An 18,244-nucleotide genomic window follows, 5' to 3' on the forward strand; every position below is an offset into this window, starting at 1 on the left:
TGTTCGCCATTTTAGCCAGACCTGCCTGTTAAAGCTCATTTTGCCAAGCTGCGTCTGAACCTTTCTCGACGTACAACACCTCTATTTTAAGTGGTGGAGGAGCCGGGCTTCCCATCAACCTGGAACTTCGCAATCGGACACTACCCTCACCGTTCACCATGACTGCTCCTGGCCCTTCTCAAGCTGCCTTACCAACGACAGTCTACTGTACTGGCGTGCCTCGGCAACGCGACCCACCAATTTTTCGCGGCAACGACGAACAAGACGTCGAGGACTGGCTCGTCGAGTACGAAATCGTAAGCGCTTCCAACAAGTGGAACGCCTGCGACCAGCTCACAAACGTGCGCTTTTACCTCGATGATGTGGCCAGCCTCTGGTTCAAGAACCACGAAGGCGAAATCACCAACTGGTCCGCCTTCAAGACCACCATCGCCGCGGTCTTCGGTCGTCCCGCCGTGCGCCGGCTTCGCGCGGAACAGCGTCTCCGTAGTCGAATCCAGCGCAGGGACGAGACCTTTACAAGTTACATTGAAGATGTCTTGTCTCTTTGCAAGCGCGTCGATGAATCTCTAACCGAACGCGACAAAATCAAGCAAATCATCAAAGGAGTTGACGACGATACCTTCCAGATGCTCGTCGCTCGGAATCCACAGACCATCACCGATGTTGTGCAGCTCTGTCAGGAGTACGACGAGTTGCGTAAGCAGCGTGTCTCGACGCGCAGGGCCGCTGAAGATACGGCTGAAGTTTCCGCCCTCGTGCACGATGTCGCTGCTGATCACACCGTCTTACTGCCCCACATCAAACAGTTCATTCGTGAAGAAGTTGCGCGTCAGCTTTCTCTTGTGGCCGAAGCATCCGCGCCAGTGACATCGTTAGACCCACGTCTACGCCAGGTCATTGAGACACAGGTCACGCAGGCACTGCCTCCATCGCCATCTGTCCCTACGCCGCTGACCTACGCTGCCGTCGTTGCTAGACCCCCAGCCCCACCTGTCTCTGGCGCATACAGGGGCACCGGGTCCTCCTACCCTACGACGCTGCCTACATACACGGCACCCCATCCCGTTTCGCCCCCTGCACCTTCTGTCGTTAACCCATGGCGCACCTCGGATAATCGGCCCATATGTTTCGCATGCGGTTTCGTGGGACATATAGCACGCTACTGTCGCCGTCGCAACTTCCAGCCTCCAGACCATGGGAATTCTGCAAATTACCAGGCTGCCCAGAATCCCCGGCGACCATCTTCTCCTATCACCGACTCATTGTCCCCACGACGCCCTGTCGATTCTCGCCGGTCATTACCGCCCCGTCGCCGATCGGTCTCCCCGATGCTTCGGCGCACGAGCCCCGCTCGAGAGGAAAACTGACAGCCGCAGTTCCGGAGGCAAGAACTGCGTCGCCGTCGAACTTTCTAAGACCTCCTCTTTGTCCAACCAACGAAATTGATGTGCTAGTAGAAGGTGTTGCTGTACGTGCACTTGTCGACACAGGCGCCGTCGTTTCTGTAATTAGTGAAAAACTGTGTCGCGATTTGAGAAAAGTTACAACGCCGCTTACGAATCTTGCTCTGCGTACAGCCACCTCCCATTTTATCGCGCCGACAGCTCAGTGCACAGCACGCGTTTTTATTCAAGATGTTTGGTACGCCGTCAACTTTGTTGTTCTCCCACGTTCATCTTACGACGTCATACTAGGATGGGATTTCCTTTCTACCCATCAGGCCCTCGTCGACTGCGCTCGTGCTGAACTCACGTTGACGAATCCGTGCTTTGATATCGACCACCACAGTCCCTCCAAAGTGTTTGCCGCAGCTGACGTCCGCATCGCGCCGTTGTCCGCCGTCCTAGTGCCTGTGTTTTCCCCTGCTGCCACTAACTCGACGCTCCTGTTCTAGCCAACTATAGCTAGTGTGCAACACCGAACCATCGTCCTCCCGTTTGCCGTCATCAACTTTTCCAATAGTTCGGCGGTACTTTATGCGTGCAACGTTTCTTCTCATCCTGCTACGCGGCGAGTGTCTGGGAAGCCTCGAGACCTTAAATTGTATTTTCGAAGACCCGATCTATCCAGACAAGCCATTTTTACCGACTTGTGCCATTACACCCGCAACAGACGCTAATGAACCTATAGATGTATTCCGCAAGTCCATTGATTGTAACCTCACCCCTGGGCAGCAGGAACAGCTGATCAAGCTCCTACAGCATTTTCGAGCCTCGTTTGACGACAATCAGCCTTCCTTAGGTCGAGCGTCATCTGTCGTTCACCGTATAAATACCGGTCAACAGACGCCAATACGGCAGCGTCCATATCGTGTGTCGACTACCGAACGCCGTGCCATCAATGAACAGGTTGACGACATGCTGACACGTGGCATAATCGAACCGTCAAGCAGTCCCTGGGCCTCTCCAGTTGTGTTGGTGAAGAAGAAGGACGGATACATCAGGTTTTGCGTGGACTACCGGCGTCTCAACCGAATCACGCGCAAGGATGTCTATCCGCTGCCACGCATTGACGATGCCTTGGACTGCCTACAGGGAGCCGAATTTTTCTCTTTAGATCTGCGCTCTGGATACTGGCAGGTACCCATGGCAGAGGCCGATCGTGAAAAAACTGCTTTCATCACGCCCGACGGGCTTTACGAATTCACAGTCATGCCCTTCGGCCTCTGCAACGCACCAGCTACTTTCGAGCGGATGATGGACTCTATCCTTCGAGGCCTCAAATGGAACGTTTGCCTTTGTTATTTAGATGACATTGTCGTCTTTTCAACCGATTTCGCAACCCATTTAACCCGCCTCGAGAAAATCCTCGCGTGTATTTCTGCCGCGGGGCTGCAACTGAATCTGAAGAAGTGCCATTTCGCTGCTCGAAAGCTTACGATCCTTGGCCACGTGGTTTCAAAAGATGGCATTCTTCCTGACCCTGCCAAACTTACAGCCGTTTCAGCGTTTCCCAAACCGACCACCATGAAAGAGCTCCGAAGCTTCATAGGCCTTTGCTCTTACTTCCGGCGCTTCGTCCGCAATTTCGCGACGATCATCGCTCCTTTGACCAAGCTCCTCGCCGGCTCTAGAGACCTTTCCGCCTGGTCTGCCACCTGTGACGATTCTTTCAATGAACTGCGCCGCCTCCTCACGTCGCCGCCTATTCTGCGACACTACGACCCATCGGCACCCACAGAGATCCACACCGACGCTAGTGGTGTCGGGCTAGGCGCTATTCTTGCACAGAAGAAAGACGGCTTCCAAGAGTATGTGGTTGCCTACGCAAGCCGAACTCTTAGCAAAGCCGAAACCAACTATTCAGTCACTGAAAAGGAATGTCTCGCCATTATTTGGGCGATAGAGAAATTTCGACCTTACGTGTACGGGCGCCCTTTTGACGTCGTGACTGACCACCACGCCCTCTGCTGGTTGTCGTCACTGAAGGATCCAAGCGGTCGCCTCGCCCGATGGGCATTACGCCTCCAAGATTATAATATTCGCGTGGTCTATCGCTCCGGCCGGAAACATTCGGACGCAGACGCCCTATCCCGTTCGCCGCTACCCCCTGACCCGGACTGCTGCGAAAGTCTAACCTGTGATGCCACTGCCGTCACCATCGCCGAGATGCCATCTGAGCAACGCAAGGACCCTTGGGTTGCTTCGATTCTAGACATCCTGACTGGGCACACGGCTTCCCCCCCTTCTCGCACATTGCGTCGGCAAGTCGAGCACTTCGCCACTCGCGACGACGTGCTGTACCGACGCAACTACGCACCCGGTGGACGTCAGTGGCTACTCGTGATTCCACGTCATCTGCGATCCGAAATTTGTTCCACGTTTCATGACGACCCCCAATGTGGCCACGCAGGTTTCTTGAAGACTTATTCTCGCATACGTCTCCGATATTACTGGCGTGGCATGTACCGTTTTATACGACAATACGTTCGGGCCTGCTCGACGTGCCAGAGACGAAAAACTCCCCCTTGTCACGCCAGCGGTACCTTGCTACCCTTACCATGCCCGTCCCGACCATTCGACCGCGTCGGCATCGATATCTACGGTCCCCTTCCCAACACCGCTGACGGTAACCGCTGGATCATAGTTGCCGTCGACCATCTCACGCGGTATGCCGAAACTTCATCCCTTCCCTCGTCTACAGCAAAGGACGTTGCGACTTTCGTTCTTCACAACATCGTATTACGGCATGGAGCACCTCGGGAGTTACTGAGTGATCGTGGTCGCGTATTCTTGTCAGACGTCATCACAGCATTGCTGCGTGAGTGCCACGTCGTTCACCGCACTACAAGCGCCTATCATCCCCAGACCAATGGAATGACAGAGCGCTTCAACCGCACCCTTGGTGACATGCTGTCTATGTATATCTCGTCAGACCACTCCAATTGGGACCGAGTGCTCCCGTTTGTCACGTTCGCTTATAATACCGCCATTCAAAGCACTACTGGGTTCTCTCCTTTTTTCCTCCTTTACGGACGCGAACCTTCTTGCACTATGGACACCATCCTTTCGTACAAACCTGACTCCTCAGAGTCCACGACTTTGTCTCAAGCCGCTACATACGCTGAAGAATGCCGCCAACTGGCAAGATCATTCACAACTCAAGACCAAGGACGCCAAAAACACCACCATGACGCATCAAATAACACTACTTCCTACGATCCAGGTTCACTCGTCTGGCTGCATGTCCCTTCGGCTACACCTGGCCTTTCTACCAAGTTGGTCCCCAAGTATCACGGCCCATATCGTGTGCTACAAAAAACGTCACCGGTGAAATATCTCATCGAGCCACTGGAACCATCTTCTGACCAACGTCGTCGTGGCCAGGAAATTGTCCACGTCTCGAGACTTAAGCCCTGCTACGACCCTCCCGTGTTTACTTGTCCATAGGTCGCCAGGATGGCTCCTTATTTCGCGGGGAGTAATTGTAATGAATTAATTAATCTGAATAACGGACGCTCTGCTGGCAATGAAGAAGACGACGATGATCGGTGGCTGCAGTAGTAGCTCGCGCACGCTGTTCGCCATTTTAGCCAGACCTGCCTGTTAAAGCTCATTTTGCCAAGCTGCGTCTGAACCTTTCTCGACGTACAACACCTCTATTTTAATATATATATATATATATATATATATATATATATATATATATATATATATATATATATATATATATATATATATATATATATATATATATATATATATATATATATATATGAAGCTACAAAATGGAGACACGTCGTGGTCCAGGTGCCATACGTTTATTCTAATGCACGCGCACTTCATCTTCGTCGGCTTCTCCTAGAATCACCTTGTTAATGCGTCACACTTCCCCCTCCCCTCGAGAAAGTCTCAGTTCACAAGGTTCAAAATAAAGCCGCAGTTTGCTAACATGAACAATATCAGAGTTTCTACGTAAGGGTAGCACGCAGCAGTTGATCTCATAGTTCACTGTTGAGACCTTGCGTTGAATCTTGTAGGGTCCTTCCATGACGGAACTCAGTTTGCCGTTGTTGGGATGCCATGGTGTCTCGTAAAGGACAAGGTCACTGACTTGGAACTCAATCGGAAGAAATTTTCTATCATAAATGACTTTGTTCTTATTGTGGTAGACGATAGAATTGGTAACTGCAGTTTTTCGCGCTTCTTCGACAGTTTCTTCTCGTTGTTCCAGTACAGTAGGATAAGATGGAATTCCATACATTAGGAAGGAAGGTGCGTAGCCGGTCACTTCGGGGGGTGTTCTGTTGTATTCGTCAATTACCTCCGGAAGCAGCTTAGTCCAAGACTTCTGTGGTTCGTCATTGATCTTACATTTAGGTCTCGTTACGATAGTCTGGTTTGTCCGCTCGTTCATGCCGTTTCATTGTGGATGATGAGATGAGGTAAATAGTTGGTGTATACGATTATGTTTTAAAAACTGCTTGAATTTTCCTGCGGTAAATTCTGTTCCACGATCTGAAAGGAGCTTCCGTGGTTTTCCAGAAGAAAAAATTGTTTTTAAGCATGAAATGTAGGCGTCGCTGTTCTCACTTTTATGAGCAAACGCCCATACGTAGCGAGTTGCATGATCAATAACCAAGTGTATAAACCTTTTTGACGAGCCATATCCAGAAAATCCTCCAATGGTGTCTATGCAAAGAGGTCGAAGGGCTCTTCAGCTGGAGGCAGTGATTCAAGCGTCCCAAACTTTTTTGTTTTCGTCTTCTTGCATCTCTGGCATGTATCACAATGCCGAATGTAAGTGGAAACATCGGCTACCATATGCGGCCAATAATATTGCGGAGACAGGAGTGATAGCGTCTTCTTCACTCCGATATGCCCAAAATGTTGATGTGCATTCTTCAGAATGGTTGGGCGTAGTTCACGGGGCACGTATATTTTCTGTAGTCCTTTTCTTTTAACGATGATGATGTTATTTTCCAATGAGTGCGTTCCTTTTGGACGCTCATTGTTGCATCACTGAAGGTCGTCGTGTGATAGAAGATTAACTATTGGGGCTCTGGAGAGCGCATCTGCTTCGACTTTACTTGCTCCCTTTTGATGTTTGATGTTCACATCATACATCGACAGTTTCAAAGATTACCGGAAGAGACGACCTTGAGGATTTTTAACATTCTTCAGCCACTGGAGTGCAGAGTGATCTGTTACAACAGTGAATGACTTTCCATGAAGGTAGCAATGCCATTTATCAATGGCAAGACATTCTCTTTCTGTAATAGCGTAGTTCACCTCGTGCTTAAGTAGTTTGCGGGAATAGTAAGCAACAGGATGTTCTTTGCCTTTGTCATCAGGTTGTTTCAGCACTGCACCGATGCCTTCGCCAGATGCGTCACAGTACACAGTACATGGTCTCGAAGGGTCGTATATGCGAAGCACCGGTTCTTCAGTTATCCGCTCGTTCAGTTCACGAAAGGCTTGCTCGCATGCTTCTGTCCACACCCACTTGCTGCCTTTGTGGAGTAGTTTTGTGAGTGGAAGAGCGATATCGCTGAAGTGGGGGATTTACTGACGGTAGGTGTTTACAGTGCCCAGAAAACGCTGGAGATCTTTTTCTCGTTTTGGTGTCGGAAATTTGAGTATGGCAGCCACATTACTTTGCTTAGGTGTCACTGTTCCTTGTGAAATTCTGTGGCCCAGGTATTCAATGCTGCAGCGTGCAAATTGGCACTTTTCTCGTTTGAGTTTTACGTTCTCGGTTTTGAGAGCTTTCAATAGCACCTCAAGGTGTCGTATATGATCATTAAATGTCTCTGAGTATACGAACACATCGTCAAAGTAATTGATAACATTGGTGAGCTGATGTTTCGCTATTATTGATTTCATGGCTCTTTCAAATGTAGCTGGAGCGTTCTTCAACCCAAACGGCATTACCAACCACTCAAAATGACCATTAGGCGTGACAAATGCAGTTTTCTGAACATCGTCAGGATGCATTTGGACATGCCAGTATCCCGACGTGACGTCCAACGTAGTGAAAAACTCCGCCTTTCCCAAGTGGTCAAGAATATCATCTGTACGTGGAATTGGTTGAAAGTCGGGTACCGTTATGGCATTGAGTTTCCGGTAGTCAATACATAGACGAGTGCGTCCTTCACCTTTCTTTTCTGCTAAAATGACAGGTGCGGCGTAGGGCGATAATGAAGGCCTCACAACACCTTGCTTGAGGAGAGCGTTAACTTGTTTGTTGATCTCCACTTTGTCTGCCTGTGAACGTCGGTATGGTGCTCGACGAATAGGGACAGCATTGGTAAGTGCGATCCTATGTTTCTCAGTAGTGATGCACCCAATATCTGTCTGAGATTTCGAAAATATCTCGTTATACTTGCTTAAAAGAGAGTCGAGCGCCACAGACTCATGCTCTGATAAGTTTTCTGAAGTAAGGGTTCGCATCAGCGGGGCTTGAATGGTTTTCTTTTCATTGTGATGCGGAAGGTTCATATTCTCACGCGCTTGTGTCACTGACTTGCTTTCCAGATTTACAGAAAGATTGAAGTATGAAGCGCTGTCTAGGCCAAGAATTAATTGCGTTCTCATGCCTCGCAGCACATGGGCATGAACTTTCTTTATGACGTTCCCAATTTGTAACTGAATGTTTACGCGACCCAAAGTTCGAATGCTTGATGCAACTTGCTGGACTATGATGCTGGAGTCTCTCATCAACTGAAGTTTTAGCTGTTTGTACACATCCTCGCTGATACAAGTAATTGTTGCTCCTGTATCGAGAATTGCATATACTGGCTTTCCGTTGATGAGAGCACTGAAGTGTATTAATGAAACTCTGGGTCGCTTTCCTCGTTTCCCCGTTCAGTATCAATAGCGGACACATTGCCGTGGCGCGGACATTCGTTGTGCCAGTGAAACTGTCATGGAAAACCAGCAGCTGAGCAGTATCTACATTCGTTTTGCAGGGCACGCGGTTGAGGAGTTATTGTTGGTTGCTGCGGTCTGCTGAAGAGACGTGGAGCTCTTGATGCGATACTAGCGTTACGAGTAAAGGAAACTCCTCTCACCCGTTTTAAAGATGTCTCGACCCGTTGAGCAGCGGTGAGCCACTTTAATGACGAGTTGAAGGACAGTCCGGCGAGTGCCAGTTCCACATCAGGAGGAACGCCATCAGTCAGTCCAGAAATGATGTGGCACTTTTTCAGGCCAGCCAAGGAACCCAGTCGCTTTTTCTCGTCGTAGTAGTCCTTGATGGCCTGCCCTCTTTTCAGTCGGTAGTGAATAAAGAGATGGAAGGCATCTTCGTCAGTCATAGCAAAGCGGGCTTGCATGCCACGCTTGATATCGTCCCAAGTTGTTTCGCCGTTGCCGAAAATCTCTGTCAGGTACCACTTGAATGCTTCCCCTTTAATGTATTCGCTGAAGTGACTGACCCGATTGCGGGGAGTCCATGACGCCTCGGCTGCCTCCATGTTGAAAAGAAGAAGCCACTTGTCGATGGGGACGTCTTTTGGTGTTCCCTTGAACTTCTGTATGTTGAGCGGAGGCTTTGGCTTAGCCATAGCACGTTGATGAGGCTGATCCTGTCGACTTGTGTGACGCTACAAAATGGAGACACGTCGTGGTCCAGGTGCTGTTGTTGTTGTTGTTGTTGTTGTTGTTTCCCTGTGCAAATGGCTCGTACCCAAAGAAGGGGATCGGCAGATTATAAGGTGAATTTGCCCTAAACTTTCAGCATTGCGTCATTCCTAAAATTTTTTTTGTAACTTAATTTTGATTTGAAATACCGATATCAAGTTTGCAGAAAAAAAATAAGAAAAATAGTGAGACAGCAATTTAGCAAGAAAATCGTTTAGTCGCAGTGGTGTATTCTTGAACGGCGAATAAAACATCCCTGTGGCTGAAACCCAGTGTAGAGGCTCCAAATGAAAGAAGATCAGGTTGTGATAGTTGCAAGCCCAGTCTTTGAAGAGGTGGTGCTAGTATGCTTTGCCTGAATAAATCGAAACGGCGACAATGTAATAAAAAATGACTGATCGTTTCCTCTTGATTACAGTAAATGCACATAGGGGAATTCAATATGCCTGATCTATGCAAGTAAAAATTGAGGGAGGTAACGCGGCAACAAAATTTCGTGATGACAACTTCCATCATCCTTGATTTAGTCAGTTCACTGCGCCAGGGAAATAACAAGTGTTTGTACTCTGGAGAAGCCGTCAGTGCAGGGTCAGATAAATTTTGCCTGATTTTAAGTGTGCGAAATCGCGCCACCGTAATGTATACTGTATGAGGGAAAATAAGAATAATTGGTGTCGAAAGGGATGCCTTCGCAAGAGAATCAGCTATTTCGTTTAACAACAAACCTTTGTGCCCCGGTGTCCAGATTAAATGAATACTTCGGAGATGACAAGGGATCAACGATTTAAAAAGTTTCACTATAGGTGAGTGACCAGATGCGGACAGAGAAGAGCACACTGATAATGAATCAGTTACGACTGCTACAACTGGAATGGAAATATTTACCTTTCGCAAAGCTAACATTATTGCCATGAATTCAGCCAGAAAGACAGGAAGAAAGTCCGGTAAGCGAAGTGAAAATGACCAATCAAGTACGGGGCAATATATTCCAACGCCCGATTTTTCATGTGATTGAGAAGCGTCCGTTGCTATAATGACATTTGTTGGCAGAGTACTTAAATGGTCCTGCAATAAACCATTTAAAATGCCTGTAGGTAATAGCTTTGCGTGAGTTGGGAAGATATCATGGTAAACAATTTCTGGAGAATTTTGTTGCTTAGTTAAAGGAATCAGATCACGAACGTGTACATTTAGGGGCTCAAGTAACGATTGAACAAATACTACTTGTGGTTTGGTAAATCTGGGCCAATGCACGGAGAAGAATAGGTCACGATTGGAAATAAAAATAATTTGTTCAGGGTTAAACGGTTCTTCATATAGTCGTAAAAAGGTCTGCACAGTAAGAATGTTAAAGCGACATAATAAGGTTGGTATTCGTGCTTCAAGGTATAACACTGCATTTGCAGTATACTTTGGAAGTCCTAAGCAGAGCCGTAAAGCCTCTCTTTCCAACAGAACGAGCGGCCGAAGTCTGTAGGCTGGCGCACCAAAAAAAAAAAAAAGAATGCAGCCAAACTCCAACACAGGTCGGACATACATTTTATATATAATCAAAAGTGCCTTTTTTCTCATACCTGATCTACAATTGCTCAACCTCCGCAATACGCCCATCGCGCGTACTGCTTTTGTCGCGATGTATTCAATGTGAGGGCGCCAATTTAGATGCTCATTATACATAACTCCAAGATATTTCAATGATTGTACTTGTGGGATATCTTGAAGCTTGTAATTAATAGATATGTGCACGGGATCTTTGATTGGAAAAACGAGAATAGCACATTTACCGGTATTCAGGTTCAACATCAATCCATCCAACCAATGTTCTATTTTATTAAGATATGTTTGCAAGATAGTGTAGAGACAGTGGAAGTCATGTGCCATAGCAAAGAAAGCAATGTCATCGGCATAAACATAGGTTTTCACTTCTGGATAAACGGGGATGGAACTAAGCAATATGTTGAATAAAACCGGGGAAAGTACTGACCCCTGAGGTACACCTCGGGTTTGCTTGTGCTTGCAGGAAGAGAAACCGCCTTGATAACAATAGAATTCTCTTCTACTTAAAAATTCCGTCACCCATGCTACTATATAAGGTGGAAGTCTATGACTCCATAACTGACTAGTCAAGATAGAATACTCTACACTATCATATGCTTTACATATGTCTAACGTTACTAAAGCCGCAAAGTGCTTTTTGTGACGGGCAATATGAATACGACTTTCCAGATCTACATGTGCATGCCATATGGAATATCCAGATCTAAAGCCAATTTGGGAAGAACTCAACAGTTGTTTCTCGTTAATAAACCTAATTATACGACCATGAAGTATCCTTTCAATAAGTTTTACTACATTAGATGTTAAGGCTATCGGTCGTATGTTGTCTAAATTATAGCCTGCCCCCTGTTTCTTAAGCAATGGTATAATTTTCGCAATCTTCCATTCAGAAGGGATCCATGCTCTTCTAAGGGAATAATTGACGAGACCTAACAGATCATTCGGATATTCCCTGTGAAGTATTTTTAGCATTGTATTTGTTATTCCATCGGGGCCTGGTGCTGCATTTGGCAATCTTTCCATAGCCTGATTTAATTCGGAAGTCGATATTTCTGTGTAGTCATAAATGGTTGTTGTGTAAGCCGAATTAGGAAGATGCGTTGAGAACCTGTTTTCTAATTCTTTAGCCAACTGATTCAATGATTCCTGTAGTTCCTGTAAGGTGTAAACTACTGAGTCAACGTTTCCTGGTGTAGGGGTCTTCTTCCTACCACGAAGGAAGTTGAATAAAGCACGTTTGTTATTTGATTTAGACAGGTACTCGAAATGTTCTTGGTCATATTGCTCTTTCGCTCGCGATACAGTGCGTTTAAATGTTGCCGCAATGAACGGATAATCCTTCCAATTTTTTGGGCTCTGATTACATATAAGTCTTTTCCATGCAGCTTTTCTTCTTCTATAATCTCGTGTGCACTCATCATTCCACCATCTACTAGGTTGGGCACTTTTGGATGACGACGAAGCAATTACAAATTCTGAAGTGTTCTTGGAGATTTATAAAGCAGAACAGAGATTTCTGCCGAGGTCTTCATTTTGACCACTGGACACTGCCCTAATGTTGGAACGCAAGCAGTCTTTAAATTTTTTGTAATTGATCAATGTTTTCTCCGTCCTTTCAATAGATTTCACAGCACATGAGATTTCAAAGTATACAGGAAGATGGTCACTGTTTGAAGAGAAATCAATTGTTTTCCAAGACTTTATTGAAACACTTGGGCTGCAAAACGTGAGATCTAATACCGATCGTGTCCGTCCGCGAATAAATGTAGGCTGTCTATCATTTAGGCAGGTAAGATTTTTATTAATCATCCAATCCCACAGAAGAGTACCAGAATGGTCTGTTCGAAATCCCCATGAAACATGATGTGAGTTGAAATCACCAGTCAGAAGGAAATCATTCTTGCAATTAGCTAAGGCAGTATCTAATTGTTGAGTATTATGCAAACCCGTTGGAAAATATGCGTTTATAAGTGAAAAATGGTGGTGCCCGGGCAGACAGAGGTCTATTGCCAAAATTTCACAGTCTGTGGACATAAGCTGAAAAGCTATGCTCGCTGTGCGGCAAAATTTATTCGAGACTAGTATAATTAGACCGCCTCCTAGTGATGGATGGTCTAACCGAAATGCTCTAAAATTGTTTAAATGATACTTCTTAACAGGGTTAAGCCAGGTTTCTTGTAATAAAATTATATCCGGATATAACTGATTAATTAAGCAAAGTAAGTCAGTAGAAGCAGAAATCAAAGACCTACAATTCCACTGTAGTACTTTCAAGGTATCTATGTTGACGAGCGAAACACTTCAGCAACGGCAGCTTCTAAAATACTCTCCTTAAAAAGTGCACTGGCATTTTCGCTGCCCTTTTTGGGTTTTGTGTTTGGGCAAGGAGATTTTAATGGAGATCCAGTGCGCTTCTGACGCCTGAAATCTTGGCATACGTCCATTTCATTCTGATCCTCCACGTGGGTCGACGTAGAAGGTACGGACAAAATTGGGGTTTTCTCCTCGCGGGATTGTCGCTGTGGGGCTAAATTCGGTATAACTTCCACTGCACAGGGTGCCGACTTGGCCATCGGTGCTGCTATTGCAGAAGCCAGCTGTGTCATCTGTGAGCAAAACACTTGAGAGATGCACTCACTCACGCTCGTAACTATGTGTTCCAGCGCTTTCGACATCGCCTTTTCTACTACAGCCTCAATAAGATTAAGAATCTTCGTCTCACTTAGTTGTTCGTGCCTCGACGCGACTCCAGCATATCCAAAGGCTCTATCCTTCACAACTGTTATTGCTTCTCGCCGCGAGCAACGACGTCTGTCCATGATTTCTAGAAGTTGCGTTTCATTAGACCTTGTGGTGCAGTTCAGATAATCGGCCGCGTGATTTCCTGCACAGAGGCAGCACTTTTCGGTTTCGGCGATGCACTCCTTCGATGGGTCGGTATCGCCACAGATGCGGCAACGTGAATTTGATTTACAGCCCCCTGCACTGTGACCAAAACGCCAACAGTTTTGACATTGGAGAGGACGAGAAGCGAGACGTTCGACTCTGAAAATGAGCGGCCATATTTTCAACTCGGATGGACAGGAAGTGCCGGCAAAGGTAGCAATAACCGACTCAGTGGGGACTTTCTCACCGTTAACTAATCGGTTGCATCGGTACACAGCTATGACCCCAGCATCAGACAGCTTTTCCAGAGTCTCAGCGGGCGTTAATGTAGAGTCGACTCCTCGTACAATTCCCTTAGTGCACGCTGAATGAGGCGGGATAAATGCACTTACTGGGACCGAAGCAAATGTCTTGCATTTTAGTATGTCAGAAACGCACGAAGGATCTGACGGTCTGCATACCAAACCACCTCTTCCGAACTGACGAACATCACTTATCAGCTGAAAGTGCGGCGTCATGGCCTGCAACCCCACCTAGATCGCCTTCGGGTTGTTGAGCCTAATAAATCCACCACTCGAGGGCACCAGCGCAACAGGGATGCTTCCAACACCACTGCGGAAAAAATATTCCAATGGCAATTCATCATTAGGCAAGGAGGCTGACCAAGGGCTATGCCCTTGGCCAGGAGATGAATTAGACATTAGCACTAATTCGATTGCTTAAAGAAGTAATATGCAACGTCAGCTAGTTTCAACAGGTCAAATTCACCCAAAACTCAGCCAAACCACCGTCCGAAAGAGTCCGAAGGGACGAGCCCGGTTCAGAACGAAGACGCTTCTGGAAGGTCCAGGTGCCATGCGTTTATTCTAATGCACGCGCACTTCATCTTCGTCGGCTTCTCCTAGAATCACCTTGTTAATGCGTCACACACACACACACACACACACACACACACACACACACACACACACACACACACACACACACACACACACACACACACACACACACACACATATATATATATATATATATATATATATATATATATATATATATATATATATATATATATATATATATATATATATATATATATTTATTTTAGGAATGAAGATCGATGGTCCGGTGTAATAGATGATTGAAGAGAAGGACGCACGTACGAAATGTGGATTTATTAACGTTTCGGCTGGTGGACCAGCCTTCGTCAGAATGATTGCAGTATGTTACAGGCACTTAATATATAGGTAGGCGGATGTATACACAGGAACAGTGCACCACTGCCAGATGCTATGCGCAATGAAAGCAAGGTACATGCGCATGGTGGACACAACACCGCACTGTGACTCACAATCACAAAAACAAAGATATCGCGTAAAAAATAATAATAATCGCGTCACTGGCCAGTGAGATACCACGAGCACAGAACATATAAGAAATATAGGCAATGCGCCGAGCGTACATAGCACAAGATTGACTCTACAAAATAATAATAATAACGATACATAATGCACTTTTACGAAGGATTAAACATCCATTCACACACACACGAACGAGATAAGTCTGTCGCCGCATGAGGCCGAGCACGCACTGTATTCTACGCAATTATGCTAGCCAGTTTGCCCGCGTTTTCGTTTAAACCCCTAGAAGCCGTTCCGAACTTATGAATTAGAAATGATTCGCGTATCTCACGCTTATAATGCGACGTGAATCCCGCCTCCAATACAGTTGCCCTAAATGATTCAAAACTATGTCCGGTAGTGGCGACGTGCCTTGAAATCGGCAGATGAGGCATGGAGTGCACATGGGCCTTGTGATTGTTGAAACGGTAGCGAAATGAATTTTCAGTATGACCGATATACTGCAAGTGACAAAAGGAGCACTCAAGCAGGCAAACCGCATTATCTGTGTCACAGGTGAAATCGCCACGAATTTTTAAAGTGAAATTGTTTGCGGAGCTTTTAGCCACAGCGGTGGTTGTCATCTGTTTGCATAACTTGCATCGAGGTTTGCGGCATGGATGGCAACCAACGTGTGAAATGTAATTGTTAGTCCGTACTTTGGAGGACGTGAGGATGTCCTGCAAGTTCCTACAGCGACGAAACACGGCGCGGGGTGGCTCTGAAAAAACTTCTTTTAGGTGATCGCTTTGCGTCAATATGTTGTGATGTTTCCTAAGAATGGCTGCTACATTGGGTGCGGAAGCGCTATGCGTGAGTACTAGGTTAGCATTATTGAGGCTATGGGAATGTTTCTCTGCATTGATCAGTGTTTTTCGGTCAAGCATATCAGCACGTGCCACTGCGTCATCAATCATCGGTGCCGGGTATTTCTGCTTTAGAAGAGAAGCACGCAGTTTATCACAACTAGCGATGAAGTCTGCTTGCTCGGAGCAAAGGCGTTTAAAACGAACAGCTTGGCTATATGGTATGCTGGATTTACAATGTTTAGCGTGACTGCTGTTGAAATGTAGGTATTGTTGTCGGTCAGTAGGCTTTTGATAAAGCTTGGTGGTTAGGTTGCCGTTTATTAGGCTAATAGATACGTCTAAGAAGTTTATGGTTTCAGTCGAGTAGACGTGCGTAAAAGAGATGGATGGGTGAACGTTATTGAAATCTGATATGAATGAGAGAAGGTGCGATTCACCATGAGGCCAAATAAAGAAAATATCGTCAATGAATCTTTTATAGCATAGCGGTTTTAATAGGCGACTGCGTAAAAACTCCTCTTCAAGCTTCCCCATAAAAATGTTGGCATAATTTGGCCCAATCTTAGTCCCCATCGAAGTGCCGCTGACCTGTACATAATGGACTTCATTGAATATAAAATTGTTCATGTGGAGAATCATTTCAAGTAGCACCGCAATGGTAGTGCTGTTTACTGGCTTATCATCGGAACATTTCTCATACGCTTCTACAACCGCGAAGATGCCATCCGAGTGAGGGATGTTTGTGTAGAGTGACGATACGTCCAGCGTTACCAGAAAGGAACCATTAGGCACGGTAATGTCGTTAACTACCGACAAAAAGTGGTTCGTGTCCCTCAAGAAAGACTGATACGTGGCGGGAAGGTGACGAATCAACGAGTCTACATAACAAGACAAGTCTTCTGTCACCGTTCCGTTTGCAGAGACTATGGGGCGGCCTGGGTTGTTCGGCTTATGAATTTTTGGCAGCATGTAAAATCGGCCAGCAGACGGACTTAGCGGGACTAGTGTTGTGGCTGCCTTATCACATATTTTTTTATCTCGCCAGAGTGCATATATCTTTTGTTTTAGAGTTTCTTTGAAGTCCATTGTGGGGTCTGCATCAAGTCGTTTGTAAAATGAAGTGTCATTGAGCTGCCGAAGAGCCTCCTTAATATAGTCTGCTGTGTTCATAACCACGATGGCACCACCCTTGTCGGCTGGCTTAATAGTGATGTCGTTGCGCTTCCTTAATAATTCGATCGCTTTCAGTTCTCCGTCGCGCAGATTTCGACGGAACGAAGTTTTCTGCCTATATGCTTGAATTACATCGCGCTGAACAGCATCAATATATAGATCAAGGTATTTATCGCGTTGTAATGGTGGTGTCCAACGTTTAGCTGACGGCAGCACCCCGGAAGCATGGCTACTGTTATTTCTACCGTGAAAGAACTCCCTCAATCTCAGGTTGCGTGCGAAATTGTCTAAGTCACTGAGTAGCTGGAATTCACCGCGCTGACATCAGCGCGGTGTCATCTCTTCCTCTGTCCTTGTCTATATTTTTACTTCCCAAGTGTGATTTCACAACAACGAAAACGCCCCTCTTACTGTGACACGACACATGGTGAGTGAAAAAGAGTGCGAAAAGAAAACGTGGTTGGAGACGTCACCTTGAGATTACTGCACCAAACACCGTGACGTCACAGATTTTGAAGGCGTCTTCTGAGTCCTACTTGTTTCTAATCAATAAAAATCAAGTGCGTAGCCATATACGGGTGCCGTAGGCTTCGCATACGAAGTTTAGAAAAATTTCATCCAGCCAATGGCGCGAAAGCATGAAAGATGCATATTGAAATTTTCGACGTCACGCGTGAACATTTCAACGCGAAATTAGAAAAAAAAAACACGAAACTTCACCCTTGATTTTCTCCGTTAATAATGAACTAATGATAGCGAAACATATTACATTAAAGTTGTCAAAGTGCAGTTTGCCCATTTACACTAAGTAATTGTTTCTTTTCAGTGTCCCTTTAAGGCTGAAGCAGCCCTTGCTACCGGCTCACTTATCTTTTCAATTAGCACTGCAGCGTTTCTATAGGACAGGAGTCCCGAACTCGGCCCTTGACAGCGGGCCACAGTCCCGCAATTAAGTCTCGTGAGGACCGGAACCCTGGACAGTGTTCAAGCAGGGAGGAGGGTTAGACGTTTAACGTAACCTAACGGAGCCATTTTAGAGAGCGCATTTCCAGTATGGGACGTATTATCATTTCTGAAGGAGAACTGTTCCCAGGATTTGGAAGACATATTCATACGGTTCACAAGGGCTTATCTGAGCACACGGGCCTTCATCATTTTCGCCTCCATCGAAAATGCAGCCGCCGCTGCCGGGATTTGTTCCCGCGTACTGCGGGGGAACTGCGCGAACCTTAGGCACTAGACCACCACGGCGGGGCCAGGTGGCCCGGTCATATTGGTTCATAGAAGTCAGAAGAGCTCGATGGGCACTAAGCCATTTCACAAACATGATAAT

Source organism: Rhipicephalus microplus, chromosome 8 (genome assembly GCF_043290135.1).
Source record: "Rhipicephalus microplus isolate Deutch F79 chromosome 8, USDA_Rmic, whole genome shotgun sequence".
NCBI lineage: Eukaryota > Metazoa > Arthropoda > Arachnida > Ixodida > Ixodidae > Rhipicephalus > Rhipicephalus microplus.